Source organism: Pristiophorus japonicus, chromosome 23, assembly GCF_044704955.1.
Source record: "Pristiophorus japonicus isolate sPriJap1 chromosome 23, sPriJap1.hap1, whole genome shotgun sequence".
In the NCBI taxonomy this organism is placed as follows: Eukaryota; Metazoa; Chordata; class Chondrichthyes; family Pristiophoridae; genus Pristiophorus; species Pristiophorus japonicus.
The window spans coordinates 1,563,704-1,580,936 of record NC_091999.1 but is presented as its reverse complement, the minus strand read 5'-3'; the positions used below and the strand labels follow the sequence as shown (position 1 = coordinate 1,580,936).

The following is a 17,233-nucleotide window of genomic DNA, read 5'->3' as shown; positions in this document are numbered from 1 at the left end:
CACTTCCCCGCCCGCTCCCCATAACCCTTCACTCCCTTATCGCTTAAAAATCTGTCTATCTCCACCTTAAATATATTCAATGACCCAGCCCTCCACAGCTCTCTGGGGCAGCAAATTCCACAGATTTACAACCCTCAGAGAAGAAATTCCTCATCTCAGTTTTAAATGGGCGGCCCCTTATTCTAAGACTATGCCCCCTAGTTCTAGTCTCCCCCACGAGGGGAAACATCCTCTCTGCATCCACCTTGTCAAGCCCCCTCAGAATCTTACACGTTTCAATAAGATCACCTCTCATTCTTCTAAATTCCAATGAGTAGAGGCCCAACCTACTCAACCTTTCCTCATAAGACAACCCCCTCATCTCTGGAATCAACCGAGTGAACCCTGGAATATTGCGTGTAATTTTGGTTTCCGTATTTACGAAAGGATATACTTGCTTTGGAGGCAGTTCAGAGAAGGTTCACTCGGTTGATTCTGGGGATGAGGGGGTTGACTTATGAGGAAAGGTTGAGCAGGTTGGGCCTCTACTCATTGGAATTTAGAAGAATGAGAGGCGATCTTATCGAAACGTATCAGATTATGAGGGGGCTTGACAAGGTGGATGCAGAGAGGATGTTTCCACTGATGGGGGAGACTAGAACTAGGGGGCATGATCTTAGAATAAGGGGCCACCCATTTAAAACTGAGATGAGGAGGAATTTCTTCTCTCAGAGGGTTGTAAATCTGTGGAATTCGCTGCCTCAGAGAGCTGTGGAGGCTGGGTCATTGAATATATTTAAGGCGGAGATAGACAGATTTTTGAGCGATAAGGGAGTGAAGGGTTATGGGGAGCGGGCGGGGAAGTGGAGCTGAGTCCATGATCAGATCAGCCATGATCGTATTGAATGGCGGAGCAGGCTCGAGGGGCCGAATGGCCGACTCCTGCTCCTATTTCTCATGTTCTCTGAACTGCCTCGAATTCCTCTAACTCAGCACCAAGCTCATGGTCTACAGGGCTGTAGTGATACCCGCCCTCCTGTATGGCTCAGAGACATGGACCATATACAGTAGACACCTCAAGTCACTGGAGAAATATCACCAACGATGTCTCCGCAAGATCCAACAAATCCCCCGGGAGGATAGACGCACCAACGTTAGCGTCCTCGACCAGGCCAACATCCCCAGCATCGAAGCACTGACCACACACTCGAGCAGCTCCGCTGGGCAGGCCACATTGTCCGCATGCCCCGACACGAGACTCCCAAAGCAAGCGCTCTACTAGGAACTCCTACACGGCAAGCGAGCCCCAGGGTGGGCAGAGGAAACGTTACAAGGGACACCCTCAAAGCCTCCCTGATGAAGTGCAACATCTCCACCGACACCTGGGAGTCCCTGGGTCAAAGACCAGTCCGCCCCTAAGTGGAGGAAGTGCATTCGGGAGGGGCGCTGAGCACCTCGAGTCTCGTCGCCGAGAGCGTGCAGAAAGCAAGCGCAGGCAGCGGAAGGAGCGTGCGGCAAACCAGTCCCACCCTCCCCTTCCCTCAAACACTGTCTGTCCCACCTGTATTGGACTGTTCAGTCACCTGAGAACTCACTTTTAGAGTGGGAGCAAGTCTTCCTCGATTCATAGAAACATAGAAACATGGAAAATAGGTGCAGGATTAGGCCATTCGGCCCTTCTAGCCTGCACCGCCATTCAATGAGTTCATGGCTGAACATGCAACTTCAGTACCCCATTCCTGCTTTCTCACCATACCCCTTGATCCCCTTAGTAGTAAGGACTTCATCTAACTCCTTTTTGAATATATTTAGTAAATTGGCCTCAACAACTTTCTGTGGTAGAGAATTCCACAGGTTCACCACTCTCTGGGTGAAGAAGTTTCTCCTCATCTCGGCCCTAAATGGCTTACCCCTTATCCTTAGACTGTGACCCCTGGTTCTGGACTTCCCCAACATTGGGAACATTCTTCCTGCATCTAACCTGTCTAAACCCATCAGAATTTTAAATGTTTCTATGAGGTCCCCTCTCATTCTTCTGAACTCCAGTGAATACAAGCCCAGTTGATCCAGTCTTTCTTGATAGGTCAGTCCCGCCATCCCGGGAATCAGTCTGGTGAACCTTCGCTGCACTCCCTCAATAGCAAGAATGTCCTTCCTCAGGTTAGGAGACCAAAACTGTACACAATACTCCAGGTGTGGCCTCACCAAGGCCCTGTACAACTGCAGTAACACCTCCCTGCCCCGGTACTCAAATCCCCTTTCTATGAAGGCCAACATGCTATTTGCTTTCTTAACCGCCTGCTGTACCTGCATGCCAACCTTCAATGACTGATGTACCATGACACCCAGGTCTCGTTGCATCTTCCCTTTTCCTAATCTGTCACCATTCAGATAATAGTCTGTCTTTCTGTTTTTACCACCAAAGTGGATAACCTCACATTTATCCACATTATACTTCATCTGCCATGCATTTGCCCACTCACCTAACCTATCCAAGTCACTCTGCAGCCTCATAGCATCCTCCTTGCAGCTCACACTGCCACCCAACTTAGTGTCATCCGCAAATTTGGAGATACTACATTTAATCCCCTCGTCTAAATCATTAATGTACAATGTAAACAGCTGGGGCCCCAGCACAGAACCCTGCGGTACCCCACTAGTCACTGCCTGCCATTCTGAAAAGTACCCATTTACTCCTACTCTTTGCTTCCTGTCTGACAACCAGTTCTCAATCCACGTCAGCACACTACCCCCAATCCCATGTGCTCTAACTTTGCACATTAATCTCTTGTGTGGGACCTTGTCGAACGCCTTCTGAAAGTCCCAAATATACCACATCAACTGGTTCTCCTTTGTCCACTCCACTGGAAACATCCTCAAAAAATTCCAGGAGATTTGTCAAGCATGATCTCCCTTTCACAAATCCATGCTGACTGGGACCTATCATGTCACCTCTTTCCAAATGCACTGCGATGACATCCTTAATAATTGATTCCATCATTTTACCCACTACCGATGTCAGGCTGACCGGTCTATAATTCCCTGTTTTCTCTCTCCCTCCTTTTTTAAGTTGCGAGGGACTGCCTGAGAAGGAGAGCCTCCAATGGCAGGGTGCCCCTCCTGACATACAGAGCCCAGGCCTGCACTGAGGCTGTGGCTGCGGCCTGGACCTGCCCCACAGGCAGGGCCACTTACCCAGGTCAAACACCACCAGCTTGGGCTGGGCCATCCTGCAGCCTACACACCAGGAAGTGCATTCTGACCACTGCTCCTCCCACTGCCACAATGCACTGCTCCATGCCGGTCCTCCAGTATCCCAGAGGGCACTGCACGGTGCTCCCAGCCTCAGCCCTCCAGTATCCCAGAGGGCACTGCACGGTGCTCCCAGCCTCAGCCCTCCAGTATCCCAGAGGGCACGGCACGGTCCTCCCAGCGGGACATTGTTCGTCCTCCAGTATCCCACGGTGCACCGCCCGCTCCTCCCGGCGCTCCACATGTCGGTCCTCCAGTATCCCACCATGCTCCACGTCGTCACAGTCCTCCCGGCGCTCCACATGCAGGTCCTCCAGCATCCCAGAGGGCATTGCCTGGTCATCCCAGCGGGACACGGATGGTCCTCCAGTATCCCAGCGGGCACTGCGTGGTCCTCCCGGCCTCAGTCCTCCCAGCACACCCGCTTCCTGGTCCTCCTGTATCCCAGAGGGCACGGCCTCAGCAGCCAGCCGGTTGGGAGTTGCTGATTGGCTGGCTGGCTGTCTCCGCCATCCAGCGGGCCAAACACAGATTGTATTCCGGACCGTCAGAGCACCGTCTGAGGGAACTGAGGTAACTGAGGGAGGGAGGGGCGTCTGAGGGAACTGAGGGAGGGGCGTCTGAGGGATGGAGGGGCGTCTGAGGGATGGAGGGGCGTCTGAGGTAACTGAGGGAGGGGCGTCTGAGGGAACTGAGGGAGGGAGTGGCGTCTGAGGTAACTGAGGGAGGGGCGTCTGAGGTAACTGAGGGAGGGAGGGGCGTCTGAGGTAACTGAGGGAGGGGCGTCTGAGGGAACTGAGGGAGGGAGGGGCGTCTGAGGGAGGGAGGGAGGGGCGTCTGAGGGAACTGAGGTAACTGAGGGAGGGAGGGGCGTCTGAGGGAACTGAGGGAGGGGCGTCTGAGGGATGGAGGGGCGTCTGAGGGATGGAGGGGCGTCTGAGGTAACTGAGGGAGGGGCGTCTGAGGGAACTGAGGGAGGGAGTGGCGTCTGAGGTAACTGAGGGAGGGGCGTCTGAGGGAGGGAGGGGCGTCTGAGGGAGGGAGGGAGGGGCGTCTGAGGTAACTGAGGGAGGGGCGTCTGAGGGAACTGAGGGAGGGAGTGGCGTCTGAGGTAACTGAGGGAGGGGCGTCTGAGGTAACTGAGGGAGGGAGGGGCGTCTGAGGTAACTGAGGGAGGGGCGTCTGAGGGAACTGAGGGAGGGAGGGGCGTCTGAGGGAGGGAGGGAGGGGCGTCTGAGGGAACTGAGGTAACTGAGGGAGGGAGGGGCGTCTGAGGGAACTGAGGGAGGGGCGTCTGAGGGATGGAGGGGCGTCTGAGGGATGGAGGGGCGTCTGAGGTAACTGAGGGAGGGGCGTCTGAGGGAACTGAGGGAGGGAGTGGCGTCTGAGGTAACTGAGGGAGGGGCGTCTGAGGGAGGGAGGGGCGTCTGAGGGAGGGAGGGAGGGGCGTCTGAGGTAACTGAGGGAGGGGCGTCTGAGGGAACTGAGGGAGGGAGTGGCGTCTGAGGTAACTGAGGGAGGGGCGTCTGAGGTAACTGAGGGAGGGAGGGGCGTCTGAGGGAACTGAGGTAACTGAGGGAGGGGCGTCTGAGGGAGGGAGGGGCGTCTGAGGGAGGGAGGGGCGTCTGAGGGAACTGAGGTAACTGAGGGAGGGAGGGGCGTCTGAGGTAACTGAGGTAACTGAGGGAGGGGTGTCTGAGGGAACTGAGGGAGGGAGGGGCGTCTGAGGGAGGGAGGGGTGTCTGAGGGAACTGAGGGAGGGAGGGGCGTCTGAGGGAACAGAGGGAGGGGCGTCTGAGGGAACTGAGGGAGGGAGGGGCGTCTGAGGTAACTGAGGGAACTGAGGGAGGGGCGTCTGAGGGAACTGAGGTAACTGAGGGAGGGGCGTCTGAGGTAACTGAGGGAGGGGCGTCTGAGGGAACTGAGGGAGGGAGTGGCGTCTGAGGTAACTGAGGGAGGGGCGTCTGAGGGATGGAGGGGCGTCTGAGGTAACTGAGGGAGGGGCGTCTGAAGTAACTGAGGGAGGGAGGGGCGTCTGAGGGAACTGAGGTAACTGAGGGAGGGGCGTCTGAGGGAACTGAGGGAGGGAGGGGCGTCTGAGGGAACTGAGGGAGGGGCGTCTGAAGGAACTGAGGGAGGGAGGGGCGTTTGAGGGAACTGAGGGAGTGGCGTCTGAGGGAACTGAGGGAGGGGCGTCTGAGGGAGGGAGTGGCGTCTGAGGGAACTGAGGTAACTGAGGGAGGGAGAGGCGTCTGAGGGAACTGAGGGAGGGGCGTCTGAGGGAGGGGCGTCTGAGGTAACTGAGGGAGGGGCGTCTGAGGGAACTGAGGGAGGTGCATCTGAGGGAACTGAGGTAACTGAGGGAGGGGCGTCTGAGGGAACTGAGGGAGGGGTGTCTGAGGGAGGGGCGTCTGAGGGAGGGAGGGGCGTCTGAGGGAACTGAGGGAGGGAGTGGCGTCTGAGGGAGGGGCGTCTGAGGGAACTGAGGTAACTGAGGGAGGGGCGTCTGAGGGAACTGAGGTAACTGAGGGAGGGAGGGGCGTCTGAGGGAACTGAGGGAGGGAGTGGCGTCTGAGGGAGGGAGGGGCGTCTGAGGGAACTGAGGTAACTGAGGGAGGGGCGTCTGAGGGAACTGAGGGAGGGAGGGGCGTCTGAGGGAACTGAGGTAACTGAGGGAGGGGCGTCTGAGGGAACTGAGGGAGGGGCGTCTGAGGGAACTGAGGTAACTGAGGGAGGGGCATCTGAGGGAACTGAGGGAGGGGCGTCTGAGGGAGGGGCGTCTGAGGGAGGGGCGTCTGAGGGAGGGAGGGGCGTCTGAGGGAACTGAGGGAGGGAGTGGCGTCTGAGGGAACTGAGGGAGGGGCGTCCGAGGGAACTGAGGTAACTGAGGGAGGGGCGTCTGAGGGAACTGAGGTAACTGTGGGGAGGGAGGGGCGTCTGAGGGAACTGAGGGAGGGGTGTCTGAGGGAACTGAGGGAGGGAGGGGTGTCTGAGGGAACTGAGGGAGGGAGGGGCGTCTGAGGGAACTGAGGGAGGGAGGAGCGTCTGAGGGAGGGAGTGGCGTCTGAGGGAGGGAGGGGCGTCTGAGGGAACTGAGGGAGGGAGTGGCGTCTGAGGTAACTGAGGGAGGGGCGTCTGAGGGATGGAGGGGCGTCTGAGGTAACTGAGGCAACTGAGGGAGGGGCGTCTGAGGTAACTGAGGGAGGGAGTGGCGTCTGAGGGAGGGAGGGGCGTCTGAGGGAACTGAGGTAACTGAGGGAGGGAGGGGCGTCTGAGGGAACTGATGGAGGGAGTGGCGTCTGAGGTAACTGAGGGAGGGAGGGGCATCTGAGGGAACTGAGGGAGGGAGGGGCGTCTGAGGTAACTGAGGGAGGGGCGTCTGAGGGAGGGAGGGGCGTCTGAGGGAGGGAGGGGCGTCTGAGGGAACTGAGGGAGGAGCGTCTGAAGGAACTGAGGGAGGGAGGGGCGTCTGAGGGAACTGAGGGAGGGGCGTCTGAGGGAACTGAGGGAGGGGCGTCTGAGGGAACTGAGGGAGGGAGTGGCGTCTGAGGGAACTGAGGTAACTGAGGGAGGGAGAGGCGTCTGAGGGAACTGAGGGAGGGGCGTCTGAGGGAACTGAGGTAACTGAGGGAGGGGCGTCTGAGGGAACTGAGGGAGGGGTGTCTGAGGGAGGGGCGTCTGAGGGAGGGAGGGGCGTCTGAGGGAACTGAGGGAGGGAGTGGCATCTGAGGGAGGGGCGTCTGAGGGAACTGAGGTAACTGAGGGAGGGGCGTCTGAGGGAACTAAGGGAGGGAGTGGCGTCTGAGGGAACTGAGGTAACTGAGGGAGGGGCGTCTGAGGGAACTGAGGGAGGGAGGGGCGTCTGATGGAACTGAGGTAACTGAGGGAGGGGCGTCTGAGGGAGGGGCGTCTGAGGGAACTGAGGTAACTGAGGGAGGGGCGTCTGAGGGAACTGAGGGAGGGGCGTCTGAGGGAACTGAGGGAGGGGCATCTGAGGGAACTGAGGGAGGGGCGTCTGAGGGAGGGGCGTCTGAGGGAGGGAGGGGCGTCTGAGGGAGGGAGTGGCGTCTGAGGGAACTGAGGGAGGGGCGTCTGAGGGAACTGAAGTAACTGAGGGAGGGGCGTCTGAGGGAACTGAGGTAACTGAGGGAGGGAGGGGCGTCTGAGGGAACTGAGGGAGGGAGTGGCGTCTGAGGGAGGGAGGGGCGTCTGAGGTAACTGAGGGAGGGGCGTCTGAGGGAACTGAGGGAGGGAGTGGCGTCTGAGGTAACTGAGGGAGGGGCGTCTGAGGGAACTGAGGGAGGGGTGCTGAGGGAACTGAGGGAGGGAGGGGCGTCTGAGGGAACTGAGGGAGGGAGGGGCGTCTGAGGGAACTGAGGGAGGGAGGGGCGACTGAGGGAGGGGTGTCTGAGGGAGGGGCGTCTGAGGGAGGGAGGGGCGTCTGAGGGAACTGAGGGAGGGAGTGGCGTCTGAGGGAACTGAGGGAGGGGCGCCTGAGGGAACTGAGGTAACTGAGGGAGGGAGGGGCGTCAGAGGGAACTGAGGGAGGGAGTGGCGTCTGAGGGAGGGAGGGGCGTCTGAGGGAACTGAGGTAACTGAGGGAGGGGCGTCTGAGGGAACTGAGGGAGGGAGGGGCGTCTGATGGAACTGAGGTAACTGAGGGAGGGGCGTCTGAGGGAGGGGCGTCTGAGGGAACTGAGGTAACTGAGGGAGGGGCGTCTGAGGGAACTGAGGGAGGGGCGTCTGAGGGAACTGAGGTAACTGAGGGAGGGGCATCTGAGGGAACTGAGGGAGGGGCGTCTGAGGGAGGGGCGTCTGAGGGAGGGAGGGGCGTCTGAGGGAACTGAGGGAGGGAGTGGCGTCTGAGGGAACTGAGGGAGGGGCGTCTGAGGGAACTGAAGTAACTGAGGGAGGGGCGTCTGAGGGAACTGAGGTAACTGAGGGAGGGAGGGGCGTCTGAGGGAACTGAGGGAGGGAGTGGCGTCTGAGGGAGGGAGGGGCGTCTGAGGTAACTGAGGGAGGGGCGTCTGAGGGAACTGAGGGAGGGAGGGGCGTCTGAGGTAACTGAGGGAGGGGCGTCTGAGGGAACTGAGGGAGGGGTGTCTGAGGGAACTGAGGGAGGGAGGTGCGTCTGAGGGAACTGAGGGAGGGAGGGGCGTCTGAGGGAACTGAGGGAGGGAGGGACGTCTGAGGGAACTGAGGGAGGGAGTGGCGTCTGAGGGAACTGAGGGAGGGAGGGGCGTCTGAGGGAACTGAGGGAGGGAGTGGCGTCTGAGGTAACTGAGGGAGGGGCGTCTGAGGGAACTGAGGGATGGAGGGGCGTCTGAGGGAACTGAGGTAACTGAGGGAGGGGTGTCTGAGGGAACTGAGGGAGGGAGTGGCGTCTGAGGTAACTGAGGTAACTGAGGGAGGGAGGGGCGTCTGAGGTAACTGAGGGAGGGAGGAGCGTCTGAGGGAACTGAGGGAGGGAGTGGCATCTGAGGGAGGGGCGTCTGAGGTAACTGAGGGAGGGGCGTCTGAGGGAACTGAGGGAGGGAGGGGCGTCTGAGGTAACTGAGGGAGGGGCGTCTGAGGGAACTGAGGGAGGGGTGTCTGAGGGAACTGAGGGAGGGAGGGGCGTCTGAGGGAGGGGCGTCTGAGGGTACTGAGGTAACGGAGGGGGGGAGGGGCGTCTGAGGTAACTGAGGGAGGGATGGGAACTGAGGGAGGCGCGTCTGAGGGAGGGAGGGGCGTCTGAGGGAACTGAGGGAGGGGCGTCTGAGGGATGGAGGGGCGTCGGAGGGAGGGAGGGGCGTCTGAGGGAACTGAGGGAGGGGCGTCTGAGGGAGGGAGGGGCGTCGGAGGGGCGTCTGAGGGAGGGAGGGGCGTCTGAGGGAACTGAGGGAGGGAGGGGCGTCTGAGGGAACTGAGGGAGGGAGGGGCGTCTGAGGGAACTGAGGGAGGGAGGGGTGTCTGAGGGATGGAGGGGCGTCTGAGGGAGGGGCGTCTGAGGTAACTGAGGGAGGGAGGGGCGTCTGAGGGAACTGAGGGATGGAGGGGCATCTGAGGTAACTGAGGGAGGGGCGTCTGAGGTAACTGAGGGAGGGGCGTCTGAGGTAACTGAGGGAGGGGCGTCTGAGGTAACTGAGGGAGGGAGGGGCGTCTGAGGTAACTGAGGGAGGGGTGTCTGAGGGAGGGAGAGGCGTCTGAGGGAACTGAGGTAACTGAGGGAGGGGCGTCTGAGGGAACTGAGGGAGGGAGGGGCGTCTGAGGGAACTGAGGGAGGGAGGGAGGGGCGTCTGCGGGAGGGAGGGAGGGGCCTCTGAGGGAGAGGTGTCTGAGATAATTGAGGGAGGGAGGGACGTCTGAGGGAAATGAGGGAGGGAGGGGCGTCTGAGGGAACTGAGGTAACTGAGGGAGTGAGGGGCTTCTGAGGGAACTGAGGGAGGGAGGGGCGTCTGGGGGAGGGAGGGGCGTCTGAGGGAACTGAGGTAACTGAGGGAGGGAGGGGCGTCTGATGTAACTGAGGGAGGGAGGGGCGTCTGAGGGAACTGAGGGAGGAAGGGGCGTCTGAGGGAGGGAGGGGCGTCTGAGGTAACGGAGGGGGGAGGGGCGTCTGAGGGAACTGAGGGAGGGAGGGGCGTCTGAGGGAACTGAGGAAGGGAGGGAGGGGCATCAGAGGGAACTGAGGGAGGGAGGGGCGTCTGAGGGAACTGAGTGAGGGAGGGGCGTCTGAGGGAACTGAGGGATGGAGGGGCGTCTGATGGAACTGAGGGATGGAGGGGCGTCTGAGGTAACTGAGGGAGGGAGGGGCGTCTGAGGGAACTGAGGGAGGGAGGGGCGTCTGAGGGAGGGAGGGGCGTCTGAGGGAACTGAGGGAGGGAGGGGCGTCTGAGGGAACTGAGGGAGGGAGGGGCGTCTGAGGGAAGTGAGGGAGGGAGGGGCGTCTGAGGGAGGGAGGGGCATCTGAGGGAACTGAGGGAGGGAGGGGCGTCTGAGGGAACTGAGGGAGGGGCGTCTGTGGGAGGGAGGGGCGTCTGAGGGAACTGAGGGAGGGAGGGGCGTCTGAGGGAAATGAGGGAGGGAGGGGCGTCTGAGGGAGGGAGGGGCGTCTGAGGGAACTGAGGGAGGGAGGGGCGTCTGAGGTAACTGAGGGAGGGAGGGGCATCTGAGGTAACTGAGGGAGGGAGTGGCACTCTGAGGTAACTGAGGGAGGGAGGGGCGTCTGAGGGAACTGAGGGAGGGAGTGGCGTCTGATGGAACTGAGGGATGGAGGGGCGTCTGAGGGAGGGAGGGGCGTCTGAGGGAACTGAGGGAGGGAGGGGCGTCTGAGGGAACTGAGGGAGGGAGGGGCGTCTGAGGGAACTGAGGGAGGGAGGGGCGTCTGAGGGAACTGAGGGAGGGAGGGGCGTCTGAGGGAACTGAAGGAGGGAGGGGCGTCTGAGGGAAGTGAGGGAGGGAGGGGCGTCTGAGGGAAGTGAGGGAGGGAGGGGCGTCTGAGGTAACTGAGGGAGGGAGGGGCATCTGAGGGAACTGAGGTAACTGAGGGAGGGAGGGGCGTCTGAGGGAGGGAGGGAGGGGCGTCTGAGGTAACTGAGGTAGGGAGGGGCGTCTGAGGGAACTGAGGGGCGTCTGAGGTAACTGAGGGAGGGAGGGGCGTCTGAGGGAACTGAGGGAGGGAGGGAGGGGCGTCTGAGGGAACTGAGGGAGGGAGGGGCGTCTGAGGTAACTGAGGGAGGGAGGGGCGTCTGAGGTAACTGAGGGGGGAGGGGCGTCTGAGGTAACTGAGGGGGGAGGGGCGTCTGATGGAAATGAGGGAGGGGAGGGGCGTCTGAGGGAAATGAGGGAGGGGAGGGGCGTCTGAGGGAACTGAGGTAACTGAGGGAGGGAGAGGCGTCTGAGAGAACTGAGCGAGTGGCGTCGGAGGGAGAGAGAGAGAGGTCTCACACTGTGATAAATGGGGAGGGGTCTCACTCACTGATAAATGGGGAGGGGTCTCACACTGTGATAAATGGGGAGGGGTCACACACTGATAAATGGGGAGGGGTCTCACACTGTGATAAATGGGGAGGGGTCACACACTGTGATAAATGGGGAGGGGTCTCACACTGATAAATGGGGAGGGGTCTCACTGTGATAAATGGGGAGGGGTCTCACACTGATAAATGGGGAGGGGTCTCACTGTGATAAATGGGGAGGGGTCACACACTGATAAATGGGGAGGGGTCTCACACTGTGATAAATGGGGAGGGGTCTCACACTGTGATAAATGGGGAGGGGTCACACACTGATAAATGGGGAGGGGTCACACACTGATAAATGGGGAGGGGTCACACACTATGATAAATGGGGAGGGGTCTCACACTGTGATAAATGGGGAGGGGTCACACACTGATAAATGGGGAGGGGTCTCACACTGTGATAAATGGGGAGGGGTCACACTGTGATAAATGGGAAGGGGTCACACACTGATAAATGGGGAGGGGTCTCACACTGTGATAAATGGGGAGGGGTCTCACACTGATAAATGGGGAGGGGTCTCACACTGTGATAAATGGGGAGGGGTCTCACACTGTGATAAATGGGGCGGGGTCTCACACTGTGATAAATGGGGAGGGGTCACACACTGATAAATGGGGAGGGGTCTCACACTGATAAATGGGGAGGGGTCACACACTGTGATAAATGGGGAGGGGTCTCACACTGTGATAAATGGGGAGGGGTCACACACTGATAAATGGGGAGGGGTCTCACACTGTGATAAATGGGGAGGGGTCACACACTGATAAATGGGGAGGGGTCACACACTGATAAATGGGGAGGGGTCTCACACACTGATAAATGGGGAGGGGTCACACACTGATAAATGGGGAGGGGTCACACACTGATAAATGGGGAGGGGTCTCACACTGATAAATGGGGAGGGGTCTCACACACTGATAAATGGGGAGGGGTCACACACTGATAAATGGGGAGGGGTCACACACTGATAAATGGGGAGGGGTCTCACACTGTGATAAATGGGGAGGGGTCACACACTGTGATAAATGGGGAGGGGTCTCACACTGTGATAAATGGGGAGGGGTCACACACTATGATAAATGGGGAGGGGTCTCACACTGTGATAAATGGGGAGGGGTCACACACTGATAAATGGAGAGGGGTCACACACTGATAAATGGGGAGGGGTCTCACACTGTGATAAATGGGGAGGGGTCACACACGGTGATAAATGGGGAGGGGTCTCACACTGTGATAAATGGGGAGGGGTCACACACTATGATAAATGGGGAGGGGTCTCACACTGTGATAAATGGGGAGGGGTCACATACTGATAAATGGGGAGGGGTGTCACACTGATAAATGGGGAGGGGTCACACACTGTGATAAATGGGGAGGGGTCTCACACTCTGATAAATGGGGAGGGGTCACACACTGTGATAAATGGGGAGGGGTCTCATACTGATAAATGGGGAGGGGTCACACACTGTGATAAATGGGGAGGGGTCTCACACTGTGATAAATGGGGAGGGGTCTCACACTGATAAATGGGGAGGGGTCACACACTGTGATAAATGGGGAGGGGTCTCACACTGTGATAAATGGGGAGGGGTCTCACACTGATAAATGGGGAGGGGTCACACACTGTGATAAATGGGGAGGGGTCACACACTGTGATAAATGGGGAGGGGTCTCACACTGTGATAAATGGGGAGGGGTCACACACTGTGATAAGTGGGGAGGGGTCACACTGATAAATGGGGAGGGGTCACACACTGATAAATGGGGAGGGGTCTCACACTGATAAATGGGGAGGGGTCTCACACTGATAAATGGGGAGGGGTCACACTGATAAATGGGGAGGGGTCACACACTGATAAATGGGGAGTGGTCACACACTGATAAATGGGGAGGGGTCTCATACTGATAAATGGGGAGGGGTCACACACATAAATGGGGAGGGGTCTCACACTGTGATAAATGGGGAGGGGTCTCACACTGATAAATGGGGAGGGGTCACACACTGATAAATGGGGAGGGGTCACACACTGTGATAAATGGGGAGGGGTCTCACACTGATAAATGGGGAGGGGTCTCACACTGTGATAAATGGGGAGGGGTCTCACACTGATAAATGGGGAGGGGTCACACACTGATAAATGGGGAGGGGTCACACACTGTGATAAATGGGGAGGGGTCTCACTGATAAATGGGGAGGGGTCTCACACTGTGATAAATGGGGAGGGGTCTCACACTGTGATAAATGGGGAGGGGTCACACACTGATAAATGGGGAGGGGTCACACACTGATAAATGGGGAGGGGTCCCACACTGATAAATGGGGAGGGGTCTCACACACTGATAAATGGGGAGGGGTCTCACACTGTGATAAATGTGGAGGGGTCTCACACTGTGATAAATGGGGAGGGGTCACACACTGATAAATGGGGAGGGGTCACTCACTGATAAATGAGGAGGGGTCACACACTGATAAATGGGGAGGGGTCACACACTGTGATAAATGGGGAGGGGTCTCACACTGATAAATGGGGAGATGTCTCACACTGTGATAAATGGGGAGGGGTCTCACACTGTGATAAATGGGGAGGGGTCACACACTGATAAATGGGGAGGGGTCACACACTGATAAATGGGGAGGGGTCCCACACTGTGATAAATGGGGAGGGGTCTCACACACTGATAAATGGGGAGGGGTCACACACTGATAAATGGGGAGGGGTCACACACTGATAAATGGGGAGGGGTCTCACACTGTGATAAATGGGGAGGGGTCACACACTGTGATAAGTGGGGAGGGGTCACACACTGATAAATGGGGAGGGGTCACACACTGATAAATGGGGAGGGGTCTCACACTGTGATAAATGGGGAGGGGTCACACACTGTGATAAGTGGGGAGGGGTCACACTGATAAATGGGGAGGGGTCACACACTGATAAATGGGGAGGGGTCTCACACTGATAAATGGGGAGGGGTCTCACACTGATAAATGGGGAGGGGTCACACACTGTGATAAATGGGGAGGGGTCACACTGATAAATGGGGAGGGGTCACACACTGATAAATGGGGAGGGGTCTCACACTGATAAATGGGGAGGGGTCTCACACTGATAAATGGGGAGGGGTCACACTGATAAATGGGGAGGGGTCACACACTGATAAATGGGGAGTGGTCACACACTGATAAATGGGGAGGGGTCTCATACTGATAAATGGGGAGGGGTCACACACATAAATGGGGAGGGGTCTCACACTGTGATAAATGGGGAGGGGTCTCACACTGATAAATGGGGAGGGGTCACACACTGATAAATGGGGAGGGGTCACACACTGATAAATGGGGAGGGGTCTCACACTGATAAATGGGGAGGGGTCTCACACTGTGATAAATGGGGAGGGGTCACACACTATGATAAATGGGGAGGGGTCACACATTGTGATAAATGGGGAGGGGTCACACACTGTGATAAATGGGGAGGGGTCTCACACTGATAAATGGGGAGGGATCACACACTGATAAATGGGGAGGGGTCTCACACTGATAAATGGGGAGGGGTCTCACACTGTGATAAATGGGGAGGGGTCTCACACTGATAAATGGGGAGGGGACACACACTGTGATAAATGGGGAGGGGTCTCACACTGTGATAAATGGGGAGGGGTCACACACTGATAAATGGGGAGGGGTCACACACTATGATAAATGGGGAGGGGTCTCACACTGTGATAAATGGGGAGGGGTCACACACTGTGATAAATGGGGAGGGGTCACACACTGATAAATGGGGAGGGGTCTCACACTGATAAATGGGGAGGGATCACACACTGTGATAAATGGGGAGGGGTCTCACACTGATAAATGGGGAGGGGACACACACTGTGATAAATGGGGAGGGGTCTCACACTGTGATAAATGGGGAGGGGTCACACACTGATAAATGGGGAGTGGTCTCACACTGTGATAAATGGGGAGGGGTCTCACACTGATAAATGGGGAGGGGTCTCAAACTGTGATAAATGGGGAGGGGTCTCACTGTGATAAATGGGGAGGGGTCTCACACTGATAAATGGGGAGGGGTCTCACACTGGTAAATGGGGAGGGGTCTCACTGATAAATGGGGTGGGGTCACACACTGTGATAAATGGGGAGGGGTCTCACACTGATAAATGGGGAGGGGTCACACACTGATAAATGGGGAGGGGTCACACTGTGATAAGTGGGGAGGGGTCACACTGTGATAAGTGGGGAGGGGTCTCACACTGTGATAAGTGGGGAGGGGTCACACTGATAAATGGGGAGGGGTCACACACTGTGATAAGTGGGGAGGGGTCACACTGTGATAAGTGGGGAGGGGTCACACTGATAAATGGGGAGGGGTGTACATGATAAATTAAAGAATATCATTGAGTTACATTTATATGGCGCCTTTCATGACCACCGGACGTCTCAAAGCGCTTTACAGTCAATGAAGTACTTTAGGAGTGTGGTCACTGTTGTAATGTGGGAAACGCCAATTTGCGCACAGCAAGCTCGCACACACAGCAATGTGATAATGAGCAGATAATCTTTTTCTTGCTATTTTGATTGAGGGATAAATATTGGCCCCAGGACACCGGGGATAACTCCCCCTACTCTTCTTCCAAATAGAGCACATGGTATATTTTACGACCGCCTGAGAGAGCAGACGGGGCCTCGGTTTAATGTCTCATCCGAAAGACAACACCTCCGTCAGGGCGGCGCTGGGTGTGTCGGCCCTGGATTACGGGGGGTCAAGTCTCTGGAGTGGGGCCTTGAACCCACGACCTCCTGACTCAGAGGCCCACCGAGCCACAGCCCCTAGCCCACCAAACTCTCCATTTTTCCGACTCTCTGCATCCTGCCCCCCCCACTCCGTCTCTCCCCTCCACCATCGGGCCCTGGGCCCTCGGGTCTGGAATTCCCTCCCTAAACCTCTCCGCCTCCCTCCTTTAAAACCTGCCTCTTTGGCCACAGCCCCTCTCATGATATCTCCCCCTTTCTCCCTCTCCCACGCCCAGTCTGTGCTGATCCCAGCGGGGCGGCCGGGGGGGGTTGCGGAAAGTAGGAGGGCTGCAATTGGCCACAGGGTTAAGGAGGGAGGTGACATCTCAGCTCCTGATCGGTGTCCAGTGACGAGTGAGTGCGTTCGAGTCTGTAGACTCTTCTCGTTAGGCCGTCCCTCGGAGTTGAGGATGGCTTGCTTCCACACGAATATGAGTTCACAGGTGACTGAAGAGTCCAATGCGGGAGTTCGTGGTGCGTCGGCGAGAGGCTCGGGAGGTGCGTGGAGAGGCCTATAAAAAGGCCCAGCGTCTGAGAGCCGTCGGGAGTCGTGGTGCGTTGGCGACAGGCCCGGGGGGGTAAGAGGCTCGGGGGGGGTGAGAGGCCCGGGGGGGTGAGAGGTCGGAGAGGCCCGGGGGGGGGGGGTGAGAGGTCGGAGAGGCCCGGGGGGGGGTGAGAGGTCGGAGAGGCCCGGGGGGGCTGAGAGGTCGGAGAAGCCCGGGGGGGGGGTGAGAGGTCGGAGAGGCCCGGGAGGTGAGTCGGGGAGGCCCGGGAGGTGAGTCGGAGGCGCCAGGGGGAGGCCGGAGAGGCCCGGGTGGCCCAGTCGGAGAGGCTCGGGGGGTGAGAGGTCGGAGAGGCTCGGGGGGGTGAGAGGTCGGAGAGGCTCGGGGGGGTGAGAGGTCGGAGGGGCGTGGCTGGTGCAGCTGCAGCAGGGAGGCAAAAAAGAAGTAGAAAGAAATTGAAAGGTGATGTCACAGCCAAGGGGTAAGTGATTGGTGAGTAGTTTTTCTTTCTTTATCAGTAAGTAACCTTTTAACATTGTTGTTGCCCAATTAAGTTAATCCAAGGGTAAAGACATGGCAGGAGAGCTCGGACTCGTGTTATGCTCCTCCTGTACTATGTGGGAACTCTGGGACGCTTCCGGAGTCCCTGACGACTACGTGTGCGGGAAGTGCATCCGCCTACAGCTCCTGACAGACC

The 17,233-nt window shown here is 58.2% G+C and overlaps 1 protein-coding gene across 1 annotated transcript in view; it reads left to right on the top strand.

The window, feature by feature from the left end:
* The first annotated feature begins 3,676 nt into the window (after positions 1–3,676).
* LOC139235679 (dehydrogenase/reductase SDR family member 1-like) overlaps positions 3,677–17,233 on the top strand; it is a 47,559-nt gene continuing 34,002 nt past the window's right edge. The window contains exon 1 of the mRNA XM_070866718.1: positions 3,677–3,804. The gene's annotated coding sequence lies outside the window, so the exon portion shown is untranslated. The remainder of the gene's footprint in view (positions 3,805–17,233) is intronic.